The sequence below is a fragment of the Vigna unguiculata genome, chromosome 7 (assembly GCF_037176805.1).
Source record: "Vigna unguiculata cultivar grain cowpea cultivar isolate G323 ecotype 2 chromosome 7, ASM3717680v1, whole genome shotgun sequence".
Classification (NCBI taxonomy): domain Eukaryota; kingdom Viridiplantae; phylum Streptophyta; class Magnoliopsida; order Fabales; family Fabaceae; genus Vigna; species Vigna unguiculata.
This window is the reverse complement of record NC_140798.1, coordinates 24,697,345-24,708,000: the sequence shown is the minus strand read 5'-3', so window position 1 is coordinate 24,708,000 and position 10,656 is coordinate 24,697,345.

Genomic DNA, 10,656 nt, shown 5'->3' with positions numbered 1-10,656 from the left:
ATTTAAAAATATACCAGCCAACTTGAATAAAATGCTTTTATTTGTAATTTTAGTGTGGCATCAGTTTAGCCGACAAATAAAAGGTAAAATCGTTTGCGTCGGACGGCTTACGCATAAAAATGAAATTAACGGCGTCGGATGGCGGACTCAAAGGTTATACAATTTTAAAAAACATTGCTTTATTAAGTTTACTTATATTAATATTAGGTGGGAAAATTTGAACAGTTCACTTTTTCTTCTTACAAGTTCGAGTTCCCCCTTTCTTCCCAAACACGAGTTTGAGACAGAACTTTTGCCAGTGCGAATGCGAATGAATAGTAGCTTGAGCGACGAGGTTTTGCAGGAGCGACGAGGCTTGAGCAAGCATTGAATTTCTCTGTGAGCTTGAGTGACAACCCATTTCCGTGTGAACAACTCCAGAGTTCGACGAAGAGCGCAGCGTTGCCCCTTTCACTTCGAACAATGACTCCCTTCTCTACAATGGAGAGATGAGAGCATGTTAATTGGAAAAACCTGGACTTTGCAAGACAAGGGGGTTTTGTTCGCATTGGGTGTATTTTTGAAGCATCCAAGTAAGTGATTGAAGCCCCATTTACTAATTGTTGATTAAAGCCCCATTTGCTGATTAATTTTATGGTTTAGGGTTCCTAACTAGTTTTTGGTGATTAAGAGTTTTAGGTGAAGGGGATGCATTTTTGGCGAGTTCAAATCTTGAACCTAGGTGCATCAAAGTTTCTTTCGAATTATACATGAGTTTGATGATTTGTTGGATAATGTGTTGTGAACTTCCTTTTGCTTTCAGCGTCTTCAAATTTTGTAAACTTGTTGTAAATAGATTATTGAACAAAAGTTGTTTGTTTTGATGAACATATTCTTGTAAGTAAGAAGAACAAGAAGGAAATGTACCAAGAGGATTTGGAAGAGCGCCTTGTGGTACTAGGTATGATGAATTGCAATTCCTTTGTAAATACACAATGCTTCCTGTGGGTGTGATGAATCTTGAACACGAAGGTTTTTTTTTTCTTTAAATAGGTTACTGGAATTATTTTAATGCCTCATTGTCATTTGTGAAGGTGTCTTTACATGTCTTTATGGATTAAAATGTTGTTGGTTTCTATTACATGTTAATATGTATCGATGAAATTGGCAACAATTTTTTTAATTGTTCAAAGTGACACCAGGTGCATCTAATAATGAAATTGAAATATGAATTTTAGTGAGGCGTGAATGTGTCCCATTGTTATCAGTATATCATGTTGTGTGCATATGCTCTCTGAACCATTTACTCATTAAACTATAGATTAAACCCTGTTAAGTAACTACTTCCTTTTATCATGAATTTGTGCTTCCATACTCAATGTTAGTTGTGTATGCTATTTTAATACTATTATTATTGGTAATGAACTTTAGATTCATGAGACAGTTTGATCAACAATTCAAAAAATAGGCTTTCCAATCAATGTTTTGAATCTTGATTCAATTATCATGGTGTATATTTATACCATTTCTGATATTAAACTTTAGTGCTCTGTATCTTTGTCAGGTGGAATCTTGAGGGGTTCTAAAAGAGAAAAATCATTAAGTAAATTTGTTGAAAATGAGTGTGAGGAGATAGAGAGTCTAATGGAACCTTAATAGTGCTTTACTTACACTATTTAAGAAGTTAAACAGTTTTTAAAGGAAACTGTTGTATTTAATGTTGCCAAAACACCTCTACATATTCTCTTTTCTCCGAGCTTAAAGATAGTCTTCATCTTCCCACGCATACACAATTATTATTATAGTTTTTATGTGTTTTCGTCGATTGAGCCGACGATAAATACGCAGCAAATGTTCGTCCCCATTTAGCCGACGCAAATGAGTTTTGCATCCAGGAAATGGGCGTGGTACATGTTGTCGTCGCTAGACCGTCGCCTTCGTCCTCTTTTCGTCGATTTTATACTGATGGCGTCCGTTTTTGGCCGACGAAAATAGTCTACATTCTTGTAGTGTCATCTTCAAAAAAGATTTTGAGAAAGCATTACTTCTTAAACGATTCGCAACGATGGATTGAAGTATCTCCTCAATATGTTCCTAGTTTGACTTAAGATAAATTAAGAGACAATATATTTTAGAGAGTTTGAATTATTCTCTTATAAGTCCTACATAGAAGCCTTTTAAGACAAACATTTAATGTTATTATAACACCCCACTTAAACATTTAATGTTATTATAACACCCCACTTAAGTTGGAGTATACAAATTCTATATACTAAACTTGGAATAAATAAATTTAATATGTGATTTTCATAATGGTGTGTTTGGACGAGGCAATTTAAGAGGGTGATTCGTTTATTTTGAGAATTTAAAATTCTTTGCAATGAAATATTTTGTTTGGATTGAGAAATTAAAAAGCATTTAAAATTCATACATTTTTTTGAAGTATTTCAACAAGCTAAATTAGAAGAAATTCAAATACCCTAAAAAAAATGTGGAATTTGAAATTCTTTCCACTCAACCTCACACTCTGAACTCAACCCCACACTCTGGACTCAACCCCAAACGGACCTGGCAAACTCGACAATCATGATAGGTTGCGTTGACCAGACGATCCAGACGGATCAGACCGACCTGACGACACAAACTGGTCGGGCGGGCCCAACGACCCAAACGGGTCGGGCGGGCCCAACGACCCAAACGGGTCGAGCGGGCACGACGACCCAAATGGACGAGGTGACTTGATGACACATATGGGTTGGGCGGCCTTGACAACTCAAACAGGTTGGTCAAGCCCGACAACCCACACCGCCCAAGTAGGTCCGATGACCAAGATGTGTTGGGCTAGCCCAACGACCCAGATGGACCGGACTGGCCCTACGACATAAACAGGTCAGACGAGCCCGACGATCCAAACAAGATTGAGGACCTAAATGAGCTAGGTGAGCTCAAAGACAGAGACAGACCGAATCGACCTGATAACCAAGACGGGTCAACGGGTCCGACGACTTAGAGGTGTTGGACAGGCCTGGCGACCCTGACATGTTGGACAGGCCCAACGACCGAACTGACCGTTGACACTTAAAGATTTTGTTAAATACAATTGCAATTAGATCGAACAAACTTAGTATAAATTTTGTTAGATAACAAATTTTTTGAATCAAATGAAAGTTTGTGATTAATTGTCTCATGAAACACTGAATTGGAAGTAATGAGTAGAGTGGTTTGGTTATCACAAATAAATCTTGATTTGTTGAATTTCACAAAAGTTTAATTTTTGAAAGAATTGTTTTACCTAAGCACAAATTCACATGAACTGACCAACACATTTGAAGGGAAGAACACCCTTGAGGACCAGCCATAAACAACGTTTTTTTTATTTAATTAGCAATAAACTAAGAGATCCCTCGGCTCAAAACCTCTTTCGCAATGCGAAAAAGTAAGGTGAAACAGGTTCTTCTGACACCTATGCTAGATAACAAGAACCACCAAAATCATAACTTATCTGGCTTCAGATTAAACACTGCCCTCGTAATCCACACATCTAATTATTATTATCTCCCTCACCAACCAATTTAGGAAGGTAATCAGAAATCAAATTGGTTGTGACTTCAGCTAAAACATAATCCTGAATAGAATAAAAGTAAAGAAAGGGAATGGTCTTCAATTCGCTTAGAATCTTCCATAATTTTGTCACTTTCCACAAGCACGTGAACACCAGTTGAATTATTTCTTTGGTTTTTTACCACCAGGTGATTAAAAATCTAAAGAGTTTGGAAATAACAAGTTTTATTTTAAACATTAAATTCGGTCAAACTGAAAATTACAATAAAGAGACTAAATTATGAAGAACATAATAAAAACTGAAAGCGAAATCTAAAAGTCACTTTGTGTCTGTTTATTATTCCTGGGCTGAAAAGACTAATATTTGGAGTATTTAAAGTTAAGGGCATGCACATGGATGTCTAATAGAATATCAGAACAAAATTTTCCTATTATAATACACACTTTTATCCAAAAACTTGTTTTTAAAGCATTCATAAATAGCATGGATTTAGGTGGTGGACAATGGCTAAATATGAGAAGTACACAGACATTAAATAGGTCAATGAAGAGATCTGAAAACAGATCTGAGGAATGTCACAAGTTATGATGAAAAAAATGGACTTGCATATCAATGAAAAGAGTTAGTTAACTAACTCTGAAAAAAATAAGGTTGAACTAAAAGACAGATTGAAAATGAAACAGATGGGAATTATCAACTTGCTATTTAAAGCATCATCAGAATTATCAACAACGACATGTCTGCTTCAAAATAATCTATATAGTCATCAAATATTGAATCATTCCGAAATATGAACTTTTTTTTTTTTTTGGAAGCAGTGGTGGTAAATATAATATACGTTTTGAGACGTATTTAAAATTTGCGTTGTAAATTGTTTGGACTAACTTGTATAAGAAAATATCCACACTAAAGTTAGAATCATTATTTCTCTAAGTAATTTAACGGTACCTGGGACAGTATTGGAAACCTAGGATAAGGCAAAAGCTAGAATTAGAAAAATGGTAGCGTAATATAAAAACATTATATATTAATTAATTAGCAAAGCCATGTTAACCCATGTTGACCTCACCTTTCCCAAATCAGAATCAAGTTACGAATAAAGGTGCCTAGAAGAGAGAAGCAATATAACTAATATTATTAGCAACCCATGTTGACCACACCTTTCCCAAATCAAAATCATAGGCCATTTCTCTTTTGACTCTTCTAGATTCAAACTTCAGTACTTAGGATTCAACACTTTAAATTTATGCATTATCTCTCCACTTCAATACAAATATAGCATATCCTGAGTGGTTTTGTTTTCATTTTTTTTTTGAAAAAAAAATCACTTTTTTAGATAAAGAAAATACTTGTTATAAATTTTTAGATATTTCTTAATATTACATTAAGAAGCTACTTGAAGTAGCTTAATGAAATAAGTTGACGCTGTTTGAAAAAAGTATTTCAAAATCAATTTACTTTTAAGCTTACACATAACGTGGTGACAAATTAATATGATAATAACTCCCAACATGAAATTTTTTTCAAAGATTAAAGAAAAAACTATAATCTTTGTATTCATTAACACGGTTCAATAGGAGTAATCTGATAATATGGATATTGCATCGTTTCATCGCTGACCAAAAACCTATTATATAGTAATTAGCAATTTGCTTTATGCAGGATTTACGCCTAAACCAATACACACACACATATATATATATATATATATATATATATATATATATATATATATATTTATTTATTTATTTATTTATTTTTATATGAACATGAGGGAAATGTATCTGGACATGCAGGCGCAGCCTGTGGTCACAAAAATAACATCATATATTTCATTGTTTTCAACATTGTACCAATGCACCACTACACTTTTCTTAACCTTATTTCAAATTCATACAACTTTTATATGAAACCCACAGGTTACGAAAATTGGTAATGGTATTTCTTCTGCATAAATTTGGCTCTACTGTTGCTGCATGATTTAACAAGCTGTAAGTGCTAAACTTAGATTGCAAGCTCTTCATTTATGTCTCTTCTTCTTTACTTATATGTTCGTCATAATTTGCAGCTAATGCCATGTCATGGTTGTGTTATGAAGACAACTAATTATTAATTGGAACACCAAACTCAGGATCCTCAACAGTAATACATGTGAGTATTGATAGAAATTCTGTTTATACAAATCATGATTTTGTATTATTTAGTAGAGGTAAATTGATTAAAGAATGAAATTACAAGTAAATCAAGAAATTGAAGTAAGTAAATATCCTAAGTTTTTCAAAATTTTGATGTACTTATTTTGAAATCATGGTTAGTAGATGGAAATCTAAGAATGAGTGCATTAAAAGAAAGTAAAAAAGTTGAGTATGAGAACAAAACCCATAAATATAGTATTTAAGATTATTTAAAGATTTTACGTTGAAGGACGTGAGACGTTTTATATTTATATTTCATACTTTAATAAATATTTCCATTGCATTCTGTAAAAGTTTTTAGCAACATTATTAAGTTTTGAAATGATCATTTAAATCTTTTTCTTTTTAAATAAATATTCTATTATCTATATTTTTTTTTATAAAATGTTTAATTTTGGAGAATCCTAGAACAAAACTCTTGTTGACTTAGGAAAAAAATATATCATCGTTCAGTTCCTGCCATATGAAGCTCCTTTCACTGTCTTTCTTATTGTAATCCAGTTTCTAAGAAATTAACACTGTTCCAAAGTCCCTCTTTCGTGTGGAAATTTGAAGGAAAAACAAATTCATGGGTAGGAAAAGGTAGTGATGAGATTTCATAGATAACTAATTGTTTATTACTATTTTTTACTGCATTTTGATCGATGGTATAGGTATTCGATGTGTATTAGAACAGTAGAATCTGATATTTGATTTATTTTTTGTATTACTTTGCAGTTGAAAAATGTTATGGACATAGTAGTGTTCCCACCTTATATTTAAATCAATAATTACTTTCATATATTCGAATAAACTTCACTGTGAGTTTGTATTAAAAATATTTCCCCATCATTATTAACTGAAAATTAACTATTATGAAAACTTCAATTATAATTGTACACATGCTATATATTTTGAGGATAAGTTTCTTTTTTTTTTTTGTAATATTTTGATAGGAAAGAAAAAAAAAATTATATGGGAATAAAGAATAAACAGAAATAAACGAAAAAAATCATAAAATATAAAATTTTTTACTTAAAAGATATAGAAAAAAAATAATAGATTAAAATTGATTAATGTTTTTAATACTATTACTATATATTTAATTTATTCATTTGAGAGTGAAAATAAAAAGGTAGGAAGTGAATTTTTTTCGCTTATTTCAAACTTATCAAGAGCACTCCAATTCAAACTTCTTTTTATTTCCTCTGTTTTTTTTTTTTTCTTTCTTTCCCTTCCTGCCAAACAATGCGGTTATTCTTATGCTTTATATCTAGCAAGAAAGTAAAAATATATTGAAACTTATTCAATAAAGTAAAAATTGATAATAACACCACAATATATATATATATATATATATATATATATATATATATATATATATATATATATATATATATATATATTGAGGTAATTTTTTTATAATGTTAGTAAAGATTTTGTTAACTATGTTTTCATGGATGTTAATAAAATTGTTTTTCACATTTGTAAGTGAAGATTTAGTTTTAGTTAATATCAATATAGGCTATACTATATCGATCTATCAATATTATTAAGATTATTTTTCTACTAATGAAGATAATATATGATTATTTCTTAGTCAATATTAATCAGAATTATTTTCCACCAACATCAACAAGTTGCTTCTCGCTTATTTTTCAAGGGTTATTTTGTTGACATTTGTAGGAATATCTTTTCAATCAATATTGCCACTTTTATTTCTTTTTCAAATTTGGTCAAGATTCTTGTTTTTAATGTTTGTTGAAATTTTTTTAGCTAACCTTAAACTACTTAAGCATGTCGTTTTTTTCAAGCATATCTGAGGAGAGAATTTTTTAGTTAACATTACTTGAAAAAGTTGACCAAAATGTAACATCAAAATTTTAAGGTTGATTAAAGTTTATTATGGTCAGCATTTAGATAAAAATAATCTCAACAGATTTCAATAAAAAAAAAAAAACGTTACTTTCAATCACTGTGAACTAAAAGCTATCATCGACTAATATTTTTAAATAATTAAATATTATTTAATATTGATTTTTTTTATATTTGATAATAATTGAAATATATTTTATAAAAATAGAAAAATGTAGAATTAAATAAATTTAGATTGTTTTATTCAAACAAAATACTTTAAAATGAAATAATTTAAATTGAAAATAATGTAAATTTCATATATTTTAATTTACATATAATTATTAAATTCTTTATTTAAATATAAAAGTATGAGTTTTTTTAGATATGTAATTGAAATATAAATTATGATTACAAGCCACATCTTCTTGACTTTAGTGGAAAAGATGTTTTATAGGAGTTTGTTTGACCTTAGTTTTTACAAATAGAGATAACTCGAGGATACAATTGTATAAATATAATTTGTGTAATGTTTTGGGTACGTAGAAGTTATAAGATGCATATCAATTTATGATTTGTTTTGTGGGAGAGTTTGAGTGAGTTTTGTACATCTAATATTCATAGATTTCAAATTTTCATCTCCTATGTTATTATTGATTTATATATTGGTTGAGACATTCCTAATGTCTTATTCTTTTATCTGTACATTATTTATTGCTGATAACAGAAAATGGGCTACATCTTCATTATAAAATGATTTTTTTTTGAAGAAAAAAAGGAAAAAATTGTACCATTTAGGGTCCAATTTTTCGTTAAGAAAGGTGGTAGATATTTGATATTAATTCAACACTGCTTTGAATAGAGGAAAAAAAAAACAACTGTAGTTAATAACTAGATATACATCACTTGTATGTTACTCCTGTTAGAATAAGTTAATTAACAGATATCAAAAACTTTAAGAAGTTTCTGATTTATTTATTTTTTCTACTCTTTAATGTTGAATTTAATGTTAAAGGCCAGTTGTGAAGGGAAACTGTTCGCTGCACTTCCGACACAAGGTAAGACAAACCAACACCTTCCTAATAAATTATTACTAGATAATATGTAATAGCAATTGGTAGCTTTTTTTTTTAACACAAATTGCTAAGAGATGTGAAAATGATGAATTTGGTCTATTATTGTTTTTTCCTATCTTTTTGATGAATTTTCATGGAATCCATTAGATTTGAATACGTAAGTAACACTGTATTGCAGAAAAGCTTTTCCTGATAAGCAATCCAATAAGGGCTTTTCAACCTTGTATCTTTGATTTGAATATTGCAGAATACTTGTGCTTGTTACACATTTTATATTATAAAATAAAAGTTATGTTAGATTCTAAATTATCTATAATTTTGTTTATTTTTGTTAATTCAAATAAATTTGTTCAAGACGAATATGTGATATTATTTGCTTCCTATTTTTTAAACATTTTTCAAAGTTCAGTGTATATGTTACAATTACCATAACTAAAATAAAAATTTGCTTAAATTAGAATGGATGGACACTTATATTATTTTAACCTTTTTTGGTTGATATTTTCTCGTTAGAAATCAAATAGAATTTATAATGATTATTTATTTAATTTCATAGTTAATGAGTTTTTGTATAGTTCAGTCCTAAAAGACAAATATTTTGAGCATAATTTTGAAATTATAAGATCTGATCATTCTAACTTTAGTGGTGTAGTTTTTGCTGATATACAAATATAATTATTGTGTAGTTTTTTTATAAATAAAATTGATGAACCTTTTATCTTCTCATAATGTGTCATATGTGTCATGTGCAGTCCACTTATACGATGGAAAGGGCAAAGGGCAGTCTCTGGTTTATTAAGATTGAATGGTTTTGAGGGAGCGATTAAGATGAAATGAACATAAAGGTTAATATCAAGTTTTCGTATATAATAATGAAAAGGTGGGAATATTCTTTTATTTGAAAAAAATTGTAGAAAAATTATATATATATATATATATAATAATAATAATAATAATAATAATAATAATAATAAATAATAATAATAATTACTTGTATTGAACACAATAAATAATTATATTTAACTATTAAACATGGTTGTTCCAGTTAAGACATTCATGAATATACGCTAGAATATTAGGAAATATCAAAAACTCTTAATTTCATTGTAGAAAATTATTTTCTTACATTTCTTTTATTTATATTAGTATAAACACATACGTTATTATGTTTGTGTGTACACATTTTTTAAATATATATGATATTATTTTAGTAAAAGATCACATTATAATGTTATTAAATTAATATAAAAAAAATTTATACTTATTAAAAGTAAAGTGAAATGAATGGAGAATAGATGAGAAAATAATATAAGAAAAAAGAAGTAGAAATAAGATAAATAGTTTTATATAAAATATGTAAAAGTAGATGGTTAATTTTAAAAATTTAACTAATAATTATATTATGAAACATAAAATTAAAACTATGAAATATGGATAAAAAAAAAACTCTTTATATAGTTATATATTAATTCTGGCTAAGATATGCAAATATATAAAAAGTGAAAGTTATATATAAATTTAAATGAAATATGCGAAAACTATGTAACTATTTTATATATCATCGAACAAAATGTAATTACTAGGTATTTTCTTCTTCCTTATTGCACCATTTTCTTTCCTCTCTTTTTGTTACATATTTTCAACTTGTCTCCGGAGCAACCCAAGTGTAGGCCACAGAATAGAATAGTGAAAAAAGTGATATTGGATAAAATAATATAAAGAATGATAAACAAACTTGAGTCTCTACCCCCTCCGCCTCCGTTAAACCCTATCTTCCCTTCACAATACACTTTACTTTCCCTCCAAACTGAACTCAAATTACCACTGTGAATTATAATACTGCTTTCTTAGGTAAATATATATATATATATATATATATATATATGTCGATCTCCAAGTTGTTTCTGTCATCGTGGTAGAGGGATACATTTCAGGAACAATAATTATGGTGTGGGATAACAAGGTAACAGTGATTTCTTTCTTTCCTCTTTTATTTTGAAAAAACAGTTTC